Source organism: Pongo abelii, chromosome 2 (assembly GCF_028885655.2).
Source record: "Pongo abelii isolate AG06213 chromosome 2, NHGRI_mPonAbe1-v2.0_pri, whole genome shotgun sequence".
In the NCBI taxonomy this organism is placed as follows: domain Eukaryota; kingdom Metazoa; phylum Chordata; class Mammalia; order Primates; family Hominidae; genus Pongo; species Pongo abelii.
The window spans coordinates 196,951,549-196,967,384 of NC_085928.1; the positions used below are offsets into that span (position 1 = coordinate 196,951,549).

Here is a 15,836-nt window from a genome sequence, read left to right on the forward strand (position 1 = left end):
TGTGAGGCTATTTATAAATCTATGCCTGTAAAATGTTTGTGTGTGTTTTTTTTTCTTCCTGGTAATTAGTATTTCCTTAAAGGCTCTTTCCAGGAACATGCTCAGTTTTAAGACTCGATTAAGATCAGGCACAGCAGGCCAGGCTAAGAGGGGCATGTGTGAAATGCCGTTCTATACCAGAGGGAATGAGGGAAAGTCTACATGCTCACCAGCGAGGCCTCTCGCTGCTCCCAGCACTTTTTCTGCTTCTGTCACACAGTGCTGGATACTAGGGTCAGATTCTGCTTTCCCTAGTCACGAGGCTAGAGAAGTCTTTCTGCATAAACTTAACAGCCCAAGAGAAAAAGCCTATAGATATTGATATTTAGGGTGTTCCAAACAAAATGTACAGCTGACTCACAATCACCCTCCCATAAGATCCACCAGTTCAGAAGCACTGATCATGCACACAGAACATCTGGTCAGTTTTTAGTGTCTCACTTTTCAATTTAAAAAGACAGCTAACGATCACCAGATAAAAGTTTGAAACATGAGAAAAAGTTTGAAAAAGTTTGAAACATGAGAAAAGTTTGAAACATGAAGGGCGGAAATTAAAAGAGACAAATAACAACACCACAAACTCACAAGAAATAGAGAAAAGATAGGGAGCAGAAGAAAACTTCACAAAACCTGTAATTACTAGTCTAAGAGAGATAAGATAATATGTTGCATTAATAAAATAAAAGCAATGTGCAACAAAGAGGAGTATTCAGAGACTAAGAAAGAACTTTTGGAAATTAAAAGTGTGATAGAAGAATAAATCAGTAGAGGGTTTGGAATATAGAATTGAAGAAAACTTACGGAACCTTGCAGAAAGTCAAAGAAAGAAAATGTGCTGGGCGCGGTGGCTCATGCCTGTATTCCCAGAACTTTGGGAGGCCACGGTGAGTGGATCATTTGAACCCAGGAGTTTGAGACCAGCCTGGCCACATGGCGAAACCCCACCTCTACTCAAAAATACAAAAATTAGCCAGACATGGTGGTGCATGCCTATAGTTCCAGCAACTTGGGAGGCTGAGATGGGAGGATCACTTGAGCCAAGGAGGTTGAGATTGCAGTGAGCTGAGGTTGTACTACTGCACTCCAGCCTGGGCAACAGAGTGGGACCCTGTCCCTCCCGCCTAAAAGAAAAGAAAAGAAAAATAAGAAAGGATTATTCTAAGAAGCCCAACATCAGAATAGTAAGACTTGCAGAAAAAGAGAATAGAGACAATGAAAGGGAAAATTTATTAAAGAAATAATACAAGAAAAGCTTTGAGAACTGAAGGACATTGAAAGGCCCACTTGAGTACCTGGGGCTATGACTTGAAAAAAAGACATACACCAGAAGAAAAGCTTCTTGACAGGAGAAAATCCTCCCCCCAACCAAATGGACTATATATAAGAATAGAAATATGATGACATCATCTGTCTCTACAGAAGCTAGGAGACAATAAAGCCATTCCTTAAATTCTGAGAGGCTAGTATTTCCAACTGAGAAATTAGATCCTGACAAATTATTAATCAAATATGAGGGTGGAATAATGGCATTTTCAGGTATGAAAGGTCTCAATGATTTTATCTCCCACACAGCCTTTTTTGAGGAATTTATGATGCATTTGTTTCTCCAAAACTAGAGAGTAAACTAAGAATAAATGGGATCTTCCTTTAAGCACAGAAAGCAACCACTTCAGGTTGAAGGAGGAGGATGGAAGGTTCCAGAAGGGAGATTTTTAAGAATTAAAAAAAGAAAAGATTAGTACATAATGGTATATTTAGTGTACTGTGATGAGTTTTATAGTTTTGTTGGAATGTTGAGGGCTGAATTCGTGACAAGTACATAGAAAGTTAAGCAAACAAACAAATGAGGCAATAATGGACTCTACAAATGGCAACTAAGAAATATGCATGAAAGGAATTAATTGTAACACCACACATGGCTCAGCTATGAACAATGATTTATCTGGTTATAATAATGTAACTTAATAATTACTTGACAAAATAATGTAACTTAATAACATAGCTATTAGTGTTGACTTAATAAAAAATGGTATAACTATTGGGAGAATGTGGGACAGGAGAGGTGGTATATGGAATGGTGGTAAGGAGCTAAATCCTTATTTTCTATAATAGGAAGTCAATGAATAATATCTAATATTGAAAAAAACCCAGAGCCATATAAGCGTGCTATTTAGATACACTGAGATGACTCTGGAAATAGATACAGGAATTGAAAGACAGAATTAGGGATATGGAGGGGTGGGGCAGGGCCTGCTGTTTCTCCTTACAGCCTTGCAGTACCACTGGACCTTAAAAATCATTGGTGTGTGTTGCTTTAATTTAAAAAAGGGCTCACCGTGCTGGGTGCTGTGGCTCATGCCCGTAATCCCAGTAATTTGGGAGGCCGAGGCTGGTGGATCACTTGAGGTCAGGAGTTCGAGACCAGCCTGGCCAACATGGTGAAACCCTGTCTCTACCAAAAATATCAAAAATGAGCCAGGTATGGTGGCATGCACCTGTAATCCCAGCTACTCGGGAGGCTGAGGCAGGAGAATCGCTTGAACGTGGGAGGCGGAGGTTGCGGTAAGCAGAGATTGTGCCACTGCACTCCAGCCAGGGTGACAGAGCGAGACTCCATCTCAAAAAAAAAAAAAAAAAAAAAAATTAATTAAATAAATAAAAAAATAAAATAAAATAAGTTAAAAAGGGCTCAGTGTCTCCCCCTGTATCCAGATTGGCACCTAAAATAGGCACCCAATCAAAGCTGAATGATTGTTTGCTGTAGAGAACGTATTAACAACACAATCAAATAAATGTGCAGAGGCACCCTCCTTTGGAAATTTTGCATATGGCAATGGCAGAAGAGCTTCCCTTTTCTGGTTCTCTAAATGCAGACACCATTTCTCTTTTTGTCAGAGCTCACCCATGTACTCAGTGTACAACTCATACTTAGTTTCAGCTCTTTGCTGGAATCTCTTGGCCTAGCACTAGAGGGAAGATAAAGAAAAGCCCCTGGGAGGCAGCTGTGGGAGGCAGCTTTGTGTGTGGAACTCTGGCTTAGTCACTTACCTGCTTTGTGCCTGTGCTGGTCACCAAAGCTCTTGTCACCTCATCAGAAAATGGAGAAGACACTCCTCGCTTCATAGGATTGTGTGAAGAATAAATGAATAACTTAGTACATAAAGCACCTGGCACACAGTAGTTGCTAAAAAAAAAAATTGAAATTAAAAATAAAGGAACATTTATGGTGAATATTATTAGGTCTAGGACAGGAGCCCCGTAATGTTGGATCTGGGCTCCCCATATGAACCATCAAGAAGGGATGTGAGCCCTGGGAGAGGAAGAGGGGGACAGAAATAATCTGGGAAGTCTCCTTATCTTAGCAGACATTCTTACTATGTTTTGGGTGCAGTGTCTTCTGATTTGACTGCTGTGTTCAGCAGATTTGTAGAGACCCAGATCCTGGAATGTTTTATGCACAAGGATCAATAAAAGCTCTTAGCTTATTTAGCTTCCATATTCAAACATAATCAAAACCATTGCTCTCATCTCAGACAATGTGGAAGAATGGCTCCAGGGTTAAAAGGGTTATCTCACCCTAAGGCTCCTGTGTGCTGGGTGGGGATGGCTCCTTGAAGCCAGGGGCTTGAGGCCACAGCCTTACTCCTGTGACAGGTGAACCCATTCTCTGAGTCAACACAGAGCCCTCGAGCAATGGTTCTGCTTTGAGGGGCTGGACCATGAAATTCTTGGCTCAATTTATGAACTTCTTTGGGTTCCTTGGTTCCTGATGAGCTCTCCAAATCCTGGTTCTGGGTCTGTGGTTGGTGCCTCACAAATTGTACACTTACTTGAAGGAAACATTTGCTGGAGGCAAGAAGGAGTCACTGCGCCCAAGGCAGCCTCTCATTTAGTCACCCTCCTCCTTAGAATCATCTTCTGTGTCATCTAGATGCTTCTGGGTCTAAGGGCAGAGGAGAAAGGGGATTGGCTGAGCTGCTGCCAGGGGCTCTGGAGTTGGGGGACAGTGCAGTAAGGGCTGCCCCAAGAGATAAAACAGAGAACAGGCCCTGAGCAGAAGGAAGGAATTGAGCACAATCTTGGCTGACTGGGCCTCGAGTGGAAAGTAGAGAGACCAAATCTGGATGTCAGGCCCAGTGACCCTTGTGGGATAGGAGGGAGGTCAGAGAGCAGAACTTGTGGTGACAGATTACAGAGGGTTGTGGATTAAGTGGAAACTCTATTAAAACGGCCAGGAAGCACGTGAGTACATAGGAGGCTTGGGGACCCTATGATCAGCTGAATCTGCAGTGCTGAGTATGGTGATAGGAGGAAGTTATATAATCTACTTAATAGAAAAAAAAAAAAAAACTTTAGAATTTAAAATAGAAGAGTCATCCAACTACACTTTAGCAATCTAGCACGGTCCTCTCAGTAGATTTTTGTTTCGTTTTGTTTTCTGTTTTTTTTTTTTTTAATTTTTTTAATCTTTTTTTATTTTGAGTTGGTACCTGCCTACCCTAGCGGCCCACGATCACTAGACTCACTACATACCTGCTGTCCTGGGCCTGCCTGGTGTCCTGTCTACCTCTCCCAGGGCCTCTGCCCTGCTCTCTTTGTAGGCCAGCTTCCTCTCCTTCCATAGAGCCTCTGTAGCACCATCACTCTCTGTCTCGCTCTGTCTCCCAGGCTGGAGTGCAATGGCACGATCTCGCCTCACTGCAACCTCTACCTCCCAGGCTCAAGGGATTCTCCTGCCTCGGCCTTCTGAGTAGCAGGGATTGCAGGTGCCCACCACCACGCCTGGCTAATTTTTGTATTTTTAGTAGAGGCGGGGTTTCACCATGTTGGCCACGCTGGTCTTAAACTCCTGATCTCAGGTGATCCACTCACCTCGGCCTCGGCCTCCCTAAGCGCTGGGATTACAGGCATGAGCCACTGCGCCTGGCCCCTTCCAGTAGATTTTGATTATCTATCAAAAACTCAGCTACAAACTTGAGAAAAAAGTTTTTTTTAAAAAAATAGGCTTTTGAGTGCTTACAGTGGATGGCCCAAGCCCTGCCCAAGACGTGCACTAGGTCATAGGGGAGCCCCCAGTCTCACTTACAGCCCCCTTAGGCTTCAGGAGCCAGAGCCAGCTGGGACCCCAGAGCCCATTTAAACAAAGCTCTTGCACAAGATGAAGAAATCCAGGCCCATTTTAACTTTTTTCCTGTCCGGGCCTCACAGGCTGGGTTACTTGCAGCACCTGCCCTCAGTACCAGGCCTCTAGTTTGCATAGATTTGCTGTGTTGAGCAGAGCTGGAAATAAGTCCTGCTCTTTCTGTTCTGATTTCCCAGCCCAAGATTGCTGCAGCCTCAGGGCCTTGGAGAGATCGTTTTACGTGGAACAATTTGGTTGCAAGAAACAGAGACATCCTCCCAAATTGAAGGGGGTCAGGGAGTGCGTGCAGGAGTAAGAAGTATGTACACACGAGCCTCACGGTCACTAGACTCACTACATACCTGCTGTCCTGGGCCTGCATGGTGTCCTGTCTACCTCTCCCAGGGCCTCTGCCCTGCTCTCTTTGTAGGCCAGCTTCCTCTCCTTCCTTCCATAGAGCCCCTGTAGCTCCATCATTTGATCTTTTTTTTTTTTTTTTTTGAGATAGAGTCTCACTGTGTCGCCCAGTCTGAAGTGCAGTGACTTGATCTCGGCTCACTGCAACTTCCACCTCCCAGGTTCAAGCAGTTCTCCTGCCTTGGCCTCCTAGAAACTGGGATTACAGGTGCACGCCACCGTGCCTGGCTTATTTTTGTGTTTTTAGCAGAGACAGGGTTTCACCATGTTGACCAAGCTGGTCTTGAACTCCTGACCTCAGATGATCCTCCCGCCTTGGCCTCCCAAAGTGCTGGGATTACAGGCATGAGCCTCTGCGCCCGGCCCCATCACTTGATCTTGTGCATGGCATTTGCTTGTCATGGTTCCACCACTACCTTTCCCTTAACTCTAGGGTCTACCACCAGCTGACTAGAGTCTTTTTTCACAGTTGCAATTTTGAAAGTGTCAGATTGGCCCAGCTTCCCTATGTACGGATGAATTGTCTTTAAGTCAGAGTTCTACCCTTTGTGCATCAGGGGAAGTCCAGGTGAATGAGTAGGTGGGGTAGGGGCAGGGTGAGCAGGTAGAATGACTTGCCTAAATATTGGAGATCTGCAAACCATTTTCCAAAGGACTTAAGAAGCACAAAAGGAATCCCCCATTCCCTCATGAATCTGCAGATTGCTATGGCTGGGGTGTAGGGTGTGTGAGAGTGGCAGGGCATGGGGCTGGTCAGCTGGAAAGGGGCATGAGACAGGTCCCCAAGGCTTTTGCCTGGGTCACAGGGCTGACAAACCTAGTTGTCCGTGTAGGTGAATTCTCCATCTCTCACTGAAAGTTTGGCCTGGAGTGAAAGGAAGGATACAAGAGGCTGGCTAGGGAGAGATGGAGAGTGGAGTCTTCCTTCCTGTTAAGGAGGCAGAGCAGTCAGCCCAGTAGTGCCCACCCTACCTCCACCCCAGGAGCACTTTGCTCTTGTTCCCCCAGGAGGGCTCCTTGTGGGTGGCTCCTAGCTGACCCTAGCTCAGCTGTTTGCCTGTAAAGACCTCTTCCCTGACTGCTCTCATTTCCCCACAGTGACTCTGGCTCCTGATGTTTTGTTGGCATTAATTATAAACAGCAGCAAAGTGCCCGAAGCCTCAAGCAACTTGTTCTTTTTCCATCTCACCAGATGCCTTTGTTGTTTGCCCTGTTCTGTCCGGAATCTTTGTGAGGTCTTGACGTTACCACCCATCACATTGCTCACTTCAGCTCCAGTTCTGTCCATCAGCGTCTCCCGTCTCATGGGATGACTCTTGTTTCTCTTTGTATCTAAGGGTTTCTTTCCCCTGGACACCGTCCTTGTGTATCTGTCACTCCCCTGTCCCTCCACTGGTTTCTCTTTCTCTCCTTACGAATTGTCATTCATGTACCCCTCTTTCCCAAGCTTGATTAGCAGAGTTCATTTAGCATAATGGGTCTTATCTTAGGCTGGGGCTGAGCTGAGTGTGAGCATGAAAAATGAGAAGTCAGACTTTGAGAACTCCACCTTCGTTCCCACTAGAAATGGTTACACCAGGTGAACGAGGATATGTGGGTGAGGGAGGGGCTTGGGGGAGAGAGGAGTGTTAGGGGAGTGGGTACATTTCTCCATTGCGGGGAGCAGTTTCTGTGGTACCAGTAGTCCTGAAGGTAGCATGCCAAGACTGTTCAGAAGCCTGAAGAATTTGGAAGCTCTTTGACCCAGCACAATTTTATTCCTAAGACTGTGTCTGAAGAAAATAATCATGGAGCTCCCTGGAAGATTTTGTTTCCAACACTATTTGCCATTAGCCAAAAACAAAACAAAACAAAAGGTTGGAGATGACTTAAATGTCCAGCCTTTGAGGGTTGGGTACAATTTATGGTACAGCTATGTGGGGTACTATACATGGCTAATTGGAGATCCTTGGGTACATATATATTATGTAGCCATTAAAATGATGCTGCTGAAGATTACTTAACTGACACAGCACTTACTAAACCATGCCTAGCTTTATTACATCTTTATAAAAAAATCTGAAAAATAAAAACAAGAAACAGGCAGAGTATGTTATCTTTAGTTATCTTGGATGAAGAAAGAATGTGTACATTTTGTCCTTTTCATTTAATTATATTTTCTAAAATTTTTAGATTGAACATACTTTTTTTGACACAAGGAAAAACAATTACTTTAAAAACAAATGCTCTCTATTCAGACAACTATAATAATATATGGGTTGAAAATTTAGGATCAGTTATGCATGCTTCCAAAATGAATTAGAAATTAAATTCACTTAAAGAAAAATTTTTTTTTTTGAGACGGAGTTTCGCTCTTGTTGTCCAGGCTGGAGTGCAATGGCGCGATCTTGGCTCACTGCAACCTCCGCCTCCCGGGTTCAAGCAATGCTCCTGCCTCAGCCTCCCAAGTAGCTGGGGTTACAGGCGTGAATTCACATTTGTAACAGCATAAACAACATACTATAGGTCAAAGGAGACTGTGAACAAGCTTGATGTAGTAGTTGATTGAAATCCATTGTCCGCAGGCCTTCTCTAAACACGAGACTTGGGCCCAATCTGTAGCTTTCTAACCCTTGCTTTTTCTTACCACAAGTAGTGAGTAGCACAAGGATTCCATGACTGTAGTAGAGTTTGCTTTGCCTAATCTGCAACTCACTCTCAAATTGTACAGCCCCAGAGGGATGAGTCTGGGTGAACATGTAGCTCGTTTAGGTCCTGGAAAGGAGGCTGGCTGCCCCAGAGCTGACAGTGCGAGGAGCAAAGACACTTTCCTCCTGAATGTATTAATGTATGTGCTTCTGGTGAAACTTTGCTTTGTTGTTGTTTTTCACCCCCTGCAGGCAAGGGGAGAGCCAGTTGTGCAGAGCCCTGCAGCCAGCAGTCCAGGGAGAAGTGGTGAATGTCATGGAGCCCAGCTGAAATGGACTGGCCCCCTTGAACCTGTCCCAAGCCCTGGTGCCAGGTGTCCATCCCAGTGCTGAGGTAAGACCCCTTGAAGCCCAGCCTGAGGAAGAGAAGACACAATGCCTTTTTTTGCAGGGGCAGGAGGCAAAGGGCCTTCTCAGGAAAGAAGGAGCAGTTAGTTGTTTCTGGTTCAGTCAGACCATCTGCTTCAGCCTCAGCCCATGTGGAGGCAAGGTCAGTTGGTGGCCAAAGAGGCTTCTGGTTTGTCAGAGCAGGTCTTTGGAATCTTGGTGGGAGTTGTATTTTCTCAGTTGCTGGTGAAATTTGAATTCCCAAGGGAATACATTTATCCTCCAGGTAAGACTGCACCGGATTCAGGTGAATGCTTAACTTAAGTATACCTCCTCTGCTCTGCAAGGGAGCTCTTGGGAAACACACACACGCACACACACATGCGCGTGCCACGCTCTCTCTCTTTCAACCCAAGGATGACAGAGTGACACATTATGCAGAGAGGTTATCCCAAAACATTCTGGGAAGCTCACTAAAAATTGATTTTAATTACCTAGATATGTTCTGATTATAAAGGTAATATGTGCTTATAGGATGATTGGAAAATTCTGTTGTGGAAGAAAATACAATATATCTGAAACCCTGCCCCTGTTAACAATCCTCCAGTTGGTATTCTATTAAGGTTACTCTTTAAGCTTCCATAGGATGTTGATTTTTCCTGTGTGGAGGTAGAAAGGTGAGGCAGAAGGAAAACTTGTCCCTAATCTGGAAACTCTGTTTCCCAATTTTTATACATTCAAGAATTTTGCAAACTGCTTGTTAAAAACGATTAAAAACAATGGGTGGCTTGAAACTGACCACGATGGGGAAACTTATGCCATGGAAATGAGCAAGTGCTACAACCCAGGGCTTTTTTGTTTTGGAAATTCCGATTAGATAAGCAAGCTGCTGGTTTCAGGGCTTACCCTACCCCAGGCTGTGGGGCATCCGGCAAATCACTTCCCCTATGCATTCCTTCATTTCCTCACCTGTGAACGGTAGGTGCCCAGTAACACGAGTTGCGTGAATAAATGAAAGTGAGGTTTCCATCATTATTTCATACAACAATCGTGAGGGTCCCATAAAATAATGAAAACAGAAATGTTTTGCATACAGTGAGCCTCCCTGCCCCTGTGGAGAGGGGCTTAGTTGACTGGGCAACCTTTGGTTTAGTGGTAGAAGTTGGCTGCATTTCCCCCTTTGGCTCTTGCTCCTTGGGGAGCCTTCGGATTACTGACACTCTTTTATAAAGGCAGATGAAAACCCACCATTTACTGGCCAACATCTGGGGCACATTTCCTTCCCGGAAAAGTCAAGAAGTTGGTCAGAGAAGTGTGAAAAGGGAGCCTCAGCAATGCAGGATGTAAGAGCCAGAACTGAAATCAGAGCTTTTGACTCATAATCTCTAATGCGGGTGTGGGGGACTTCCTGCCAAATGTGAAATTGCAACAAAAGCCTCTTTCTTCAAAGCCCTGCTGTTGCAGCAGATTAGAGCTAATAAATTAGCATAATGAAGTCCCAGCCTCTGTCCCCCTCCCTCTGCTTCCTGAATCTCTTCATGTGTCCCAAAGGAGGGATAGGGAGCGGGTGGGACATCCGTTAAGCACCAGTTTATCTTTGTAAAATTGTAGGTTCAGAAAATTATAAAGGTGGTAAGGCCTACAGAGTCCATCTGGTCCCACACCCTCGTTTTAAGAACCCCAGGCCACTGAGCTGGTGATTACCAGTGCCTGAGGCGAAAGTATGTACTCCTGGGAGGAAGGGAGCTTGGGTTGAGGGGTGGAGGATAGAGCGCTGCTCAGGAGGCCGCCTCTTCACAGAGCTTACATATAACTGGCAGGGAACGTGGTGGGTGGTCTCCAGGTGCCAGCCCTGCCTCTTCCCTTCCTAGTCCTTCCCCTGTATCTGAAATCCTAGTGTACTTCCTGAGGTGCCTCTCTAGTGTGTTTGGACTTAAGGCCATCAGAGGCCTGGTTTTCTGGTCAGCAAAATCAACTAAGATCTTATTTTTTATTTTTTTGGGACAGAGTGTCGCTCTGTTGCGCAGGCTGCAGTACAGTGGTGCGATCTCAGCTCACTGCAACCTCCGCCTCCCAGGTTTAAGTGATTCTCCTGCCTCAGCCTCCCGAGTAGCTGGGATTATAGGCATGTGCCACCACGCTGGCTAATTATTTTGTATTTTTAGTAGAGACGGGGTTTCACCATGCTGGTCAGGCTGGTCTTGAACTCCTGACCTCAGGTAATCTGCCTGCCTAGGCCTCCCAACTTGCTGGGATTACAGGTATGAGCCATCGTGCCCGACCTAACTAAGATCTTTTTCTGAGAACCTTTAGGTCTATTTATGACAAAGGGAAGGAAGGGAAGAGGCTGTTGATTGAGCTCATGATGGTTCCCGGCACAGTGTTTTGTGATCTGTCTACATTATCTCATTTAATTCTGCAATGAGCTAACAAGGTATCTGTCCCATGTCACGGATGTGGAAATTGGGTCTCACAGAGGTGAAGAGACTTCTGTAAGATCTCACAGCTCATAAGCAAAAGAGATACACTAAGGCTGTCTGTGACCTCCACAGCTTCTCAAAGCTAGTGAGTGCTCTTTATGGCAAGCACTTGCCCATGTGGTAGTTCCAAAATCCAGTTCTGACACACAGAGTCTCTCCTGTCGGGGAATATCATTCCATCTCAGAAGCTCTGTGAACAGCTGCAGCTCAAAGTGCTTGGAGCTTTGAAAAATGCTGCACTGTTCCTTTCAAACCCCAAGGGCTCTTCCTTGTAGAGTAAGATAGCATCAGAGCTGGAAGCATTTATAGAGTGCTATAGTGTAGTCCTCTCATTCAGCTGATGCCCCAGGAGGTGAGGCCCAGTGGTGCTGGGCCCTCAGATCTCCCCGCCTGTTAGAAGCAACGGGCGTGTCAGTCTCTGGACTCTCAGAACTGTTTCCCGGGGAGCGCACAAAGACAGATATGCTTGCTTTTCCTCTGCAACTCGGGAAGAGATTATTCCTCTGGCTAGAGGGATTTAATTCAGTTCCACAGATACTTACTGAAAGCCTACTATGTGCCCTGCCAAATATCTCAGCTTGTTTGGGCAAGAAACTCTGGCCCACACTTGGACATACAGATCTGACAGGGACAAGAGGAGGAGCTTCCATACTTCAAGGCTGTTTAGTACCTTCTTTTTCCATCCGTTCTGTCACCACTCATGTCCAGCCTTTCCTTCAAGAACTCTAAAGGAGAAATTATGTCTCAAGTAGCTGTGTGTCCAGGGTTTCCAGACTCCTGAAGAGGTGTTTTTTTGTTTGTTTGTTTGTTTTTTAGATGGTGTCTCGCTCTGTTGCCCAGGCTGGAGTGCAGTGGCACAATCTCAGCTCACTGCAACCTCCGCCTCCTGGGTTCAAGCGAGTCTCCTACTTCAGCCTCCCAAGTAGCTGAGATTACAGGCGCCTGCCACCACACCCAGCTAATTTTTGTATTTTTAGTAGAGACGGAGTTTTGCCATGTTGGCCAGGCTGGTCTCGAACTCCTGACCTCAGGTGATCCACACGGCTCAGCCTCCCAAAGTGCCGGGATTACAGGTGTGAGCCACTGTGCCTAGCCCGAACACAGAGTTTTAAGCACCTAACTTGCTAACTGGGGAACAAACCAGCAGATGGGGGAGGAAGATACTTGCTGAGGGACAGGGCTGAGGGGAGGAGGCAGAGTGGCAGAGGGAGTGATTTGGGGAGGCACTGCTAAGTGGAGGTGGTGCCCTGCCTTCAGCTTTGGCTCAGCAGGGCACTCAGAACATGAATTAGAGCCAAAAGAGCTCCTTGGAAGGCTCGATCGTTAGCCATCATGTCTTTCACTTAAGGAAATGGAGGTCCAGAAAGGGGAAGGGTGTTATTTGCAGCATGAGAGGAACTGGAGTCTGTTCTGCTGACTGTCTGGTCAGGTCCTTGACACAAAACCGCCTTGGCAGTAGAGGCCAGGGTGTCCTGGGAGCAGGCACAGCCCACTTCCTGCCTTAGCCCATCTGGCCCAGGATGGGCTGGCTTTGGCTGTTGGAGGTATTTGTGGCAGTGGCAATCCAAAAGAGAGAGGGTGTCATTTTAGTGATGCCAGAGATCTCCTGCAGCCCCAGCCCCTCATTCTCATTTGGAGCCTTCTTAGAGGTCTTGCTTAGGCCGGGGAGTTACGGCCTGTGGCTTCAGGTTGGGAATTTGACACTGTAGAAAGGCATCACAGTACGGAGAAAAGTGGCCTAGCTTTGAAGCCATTTGACTTGGGTCTGAGCCTGATTTGACCATAGCTGCATGACCTCCCGGCTTTCTGATCCAGTTTCATCATCTGTAGAATTGGCCGAATAATACCTACCTTAAGTGAAGATGAATAATTATTTATATAAAGTTTTTTTTCCTCACAAAGTAGATGCCTATTAGATGGTACCCATTAATCTTCTTTTATATACCCTTATTGAGGTGTAATTGACAGACAAAACCCTGCACATACTTAAATTGTACAACTTGGTGAGTTTTGACGTATGTATACAGTCATAAAACTATTCCCACAATTAAGTTAATGAACATAACGATTACCCCTAAAAGTGTCCTTCCGAGCTTTATCCGTCCCTCCTGCCGCCTTCCATCTCCTGCCCTCCATCCCCAGGCAACCCCTAGACTAAGCCGCTTTCTCACACTATAGATTCGTTTGCATTTTCTGGAACTTTATGTAAATGGAATTATACAGCATGCATTTTCTTTTCATTCAGCATAATTATTTTGCTGTTCCTCAATGTGTGTATCAGTAGTCCTAGTTGTGGATATACCACAATTTATTTATCCATTTACCTGTTGACACAAATTTAGATTGTTTCAAATTTTGGACTATTAAAATAAAGCCATTAGAATCATTTGTGGAAAAAAAATGTTGTGGGGACATAAGTATTTATTTCTCATGAGTAATCTCCTAAGAGTAGAATGGCTGGGTCATGTGGTGGGCGTTTGTTTAACTTTTAAAGAAGCTGCTAAACTGTTGCCTAGAGCACGGGTACCATTTTATATCACCACCAGCTGTGTACTAGAATTCCAGGCACTTCACTTCCTTGCCAGCACTTGGTATGATCTATCTTTTTCTTTTTCTTTTTTTCTTTTCTTTCTTTTTTTTTTTTTTTTTTTTTGAGAGACAGAGTCTCACTCTGTCGCCCAGGCTGGAATGCAGTGGCACAATCTCAGCTCACTGCAACCTCCGCCTCTGGGGTTCAAGTGATTCTCCTGCCTCAGCCTCCCGAGTGGCTGGGATTACAGGCACCTGCCACCATGCCTGGCCTATTTTTGTATTTTTAGTAGAGATGGGGTTTCACCATGTTAGCCAGGCTGGTGTTGAACTCCTGACCTCAAATGATCTGCCCGCCTCAGCCCCACAAAGTGCTGGGATTACAGGCGTGAGCCATAGCGCGTAGCCCATCTTTTTCGTTTTAATAGGTGTATGGTGATATCTCATTGTGTTTTTTTGTGCATTCCCATAAACACTAATGATATTGAGCTTCATTTTTAATGTGCTTTGTTTGCCACCTGGATGGCTCCTCTGGTGAAATGTTTAGATTTTTTTACCCATTTAAAGAAAATTGAGTTGTTTGTCTTCTTATGATTAGGTTTCCTTATATATTCTACAGATAAGTCCTTTATTGGATATGCTTTGCAAAATTGTTCTCTAATTCTGCGGCTTGTACATGACAGGAGATGGAAGCAAGTAAACTAATTATTGCAAGTCAGTTGAATAAGTGCTGTGCACAGGAAGTGCAGAGGAAGAGCGGTGATCTCAGGATGGGAAGTCAAGGAAGCTTCCTTAAGGAGAAGCTATATGAATTGGATCTTAAAGGAAATGAAAAGTTACCTAGGTGAGGGAAGGGTAGCCTCAGTAGAAGTCTGTATGTGCAAAGGCATGGAAATATGAAATGTTGTGGTACACACAGTACTATGAATAATTTGACCTGGTTGGAACACCAGGATTTTGGAGCGAAGAGTCTGAACTGGAATCCCAGTTTTCTTACTGGCTGTGTGCCTTTTCTTTTTATTTAACTTTTTATTTGGAAACAATTGTAGATGCACAGGAAGTTGAAAAGATAGTACAGAGACTCCTGGTGCATCCTTCATTTAGTTTCTTGTTTCTTCTTACATAATTATAGTACCATATGAAAACCAGGCATCTGAGATTGATACAACGTGTGTGTATAGTTTGTGTCATTTTCTCTTGTGTGTAGGTTAGTATAGGCATCGCTAGAATCAAGATAGAGAACTATTTCTTTTTCTTTTTCTTTTTTTTTTTTTGACACAGAGTCTCACTCTGTCACCCAGGCTGGAGTGCAGTGGCGCGATCTCAGCTCACTGCAACCACCGCCTCCCAGGTTCAAGCAGTTCTTCTGCCTCAGCCTCCCAAGTAGCTGGGTTTACAGGCACCCGCCACCATGCCCGGCAAATTTTTTTTTTTTTTTTTTTTTAGTAGAGACAAGGTTTCACTGTGTTAGCCAGGATGGTCTCTATCTCTTGATCTCGTGATCCGCCCGCCTCAGCCTCCCAAAGTGCTGGGATTACAGATGTGAGCCACCACGCCCGGTGGATACAGAACTATTTTATCATCAAAAAGGTCTTCCTTGTGCTGACCCTTTTTTGTCACCCTGCCCCCACCTCTGTTTTTCACTTCTATAATTTTTCCTTTTGAGAATATTCTCTAAATAGGATCATACAATATACAGCCTTTTGAGGTTGGCTTTTTTGCACTCATCATAATGACCTTCAGATCTACTACAATTGTTGAATTTTTTTTTTATGAAGTATTTATTGCTCATTCTTGGGTGTTTCTCGGAGAGGGGGATATGGCAGGGTCATAGGATAATAGTGGAGAGAAGGTCAGCAGATAAACACATGAACAAAGGTCTCTGGTTTTCCGAGGCAGAGGACCCTGCGGCCTTCTGCAGTGTTTGTGTCCCTGGGTACTTGAGATTAGGGAGTGGTGATGACTCTTAAAGAGCATGCTGCCTTCAAGCATCTGTTTAACAAAGCACATCTTGCACCGCCCTTAATCCATTTAACCCTGAGTTGACACAGCACGTGTTTCAGAGAGCGCGGGGCTGGGGGAAAGGCCATAGATCAACAGCATCCCAAGGCAGAAGAATTTCTCCTAGTCAGAACAAAATGGAGTCTCCTATGCCCACCTCTTTCTACACAGACACAGCAACAATCTGATCTCTCCTTCCTTTCTCCACATTTCCCCCCTTCTTTTCAACAAAAC

General features: G+C 44.9%; 1 protein-coding gene across 6 annotated transcripts in view; it reads left to right on the plus strand.

Annotated features, from left to right (window-relative positions):
• ST6GAL1 (ST6 beta-galactoside alpha-2,6-sialyltransferase 1) overlaps positions 1 to 15,836 on the plus strand; it is a 156,952-nt gene that overhangs the window by 25,901 nt on the left and 115,215 nt on the right. For 4 of the 6 annotated variants that reach the window (XM_063721641.1, XM_054550434.2, NM_001133587.1 and 1 more), the window contains 1 exon segment: positions 8,458 to 8,599. The exons of 1 other annotated variant lie outside the window; for it this stretch is intronic. The gene's annotated coding sequence lies outside the window, so the exon portion shown is untranslated. 6 annotated transcript variants of the gene reach the window in all.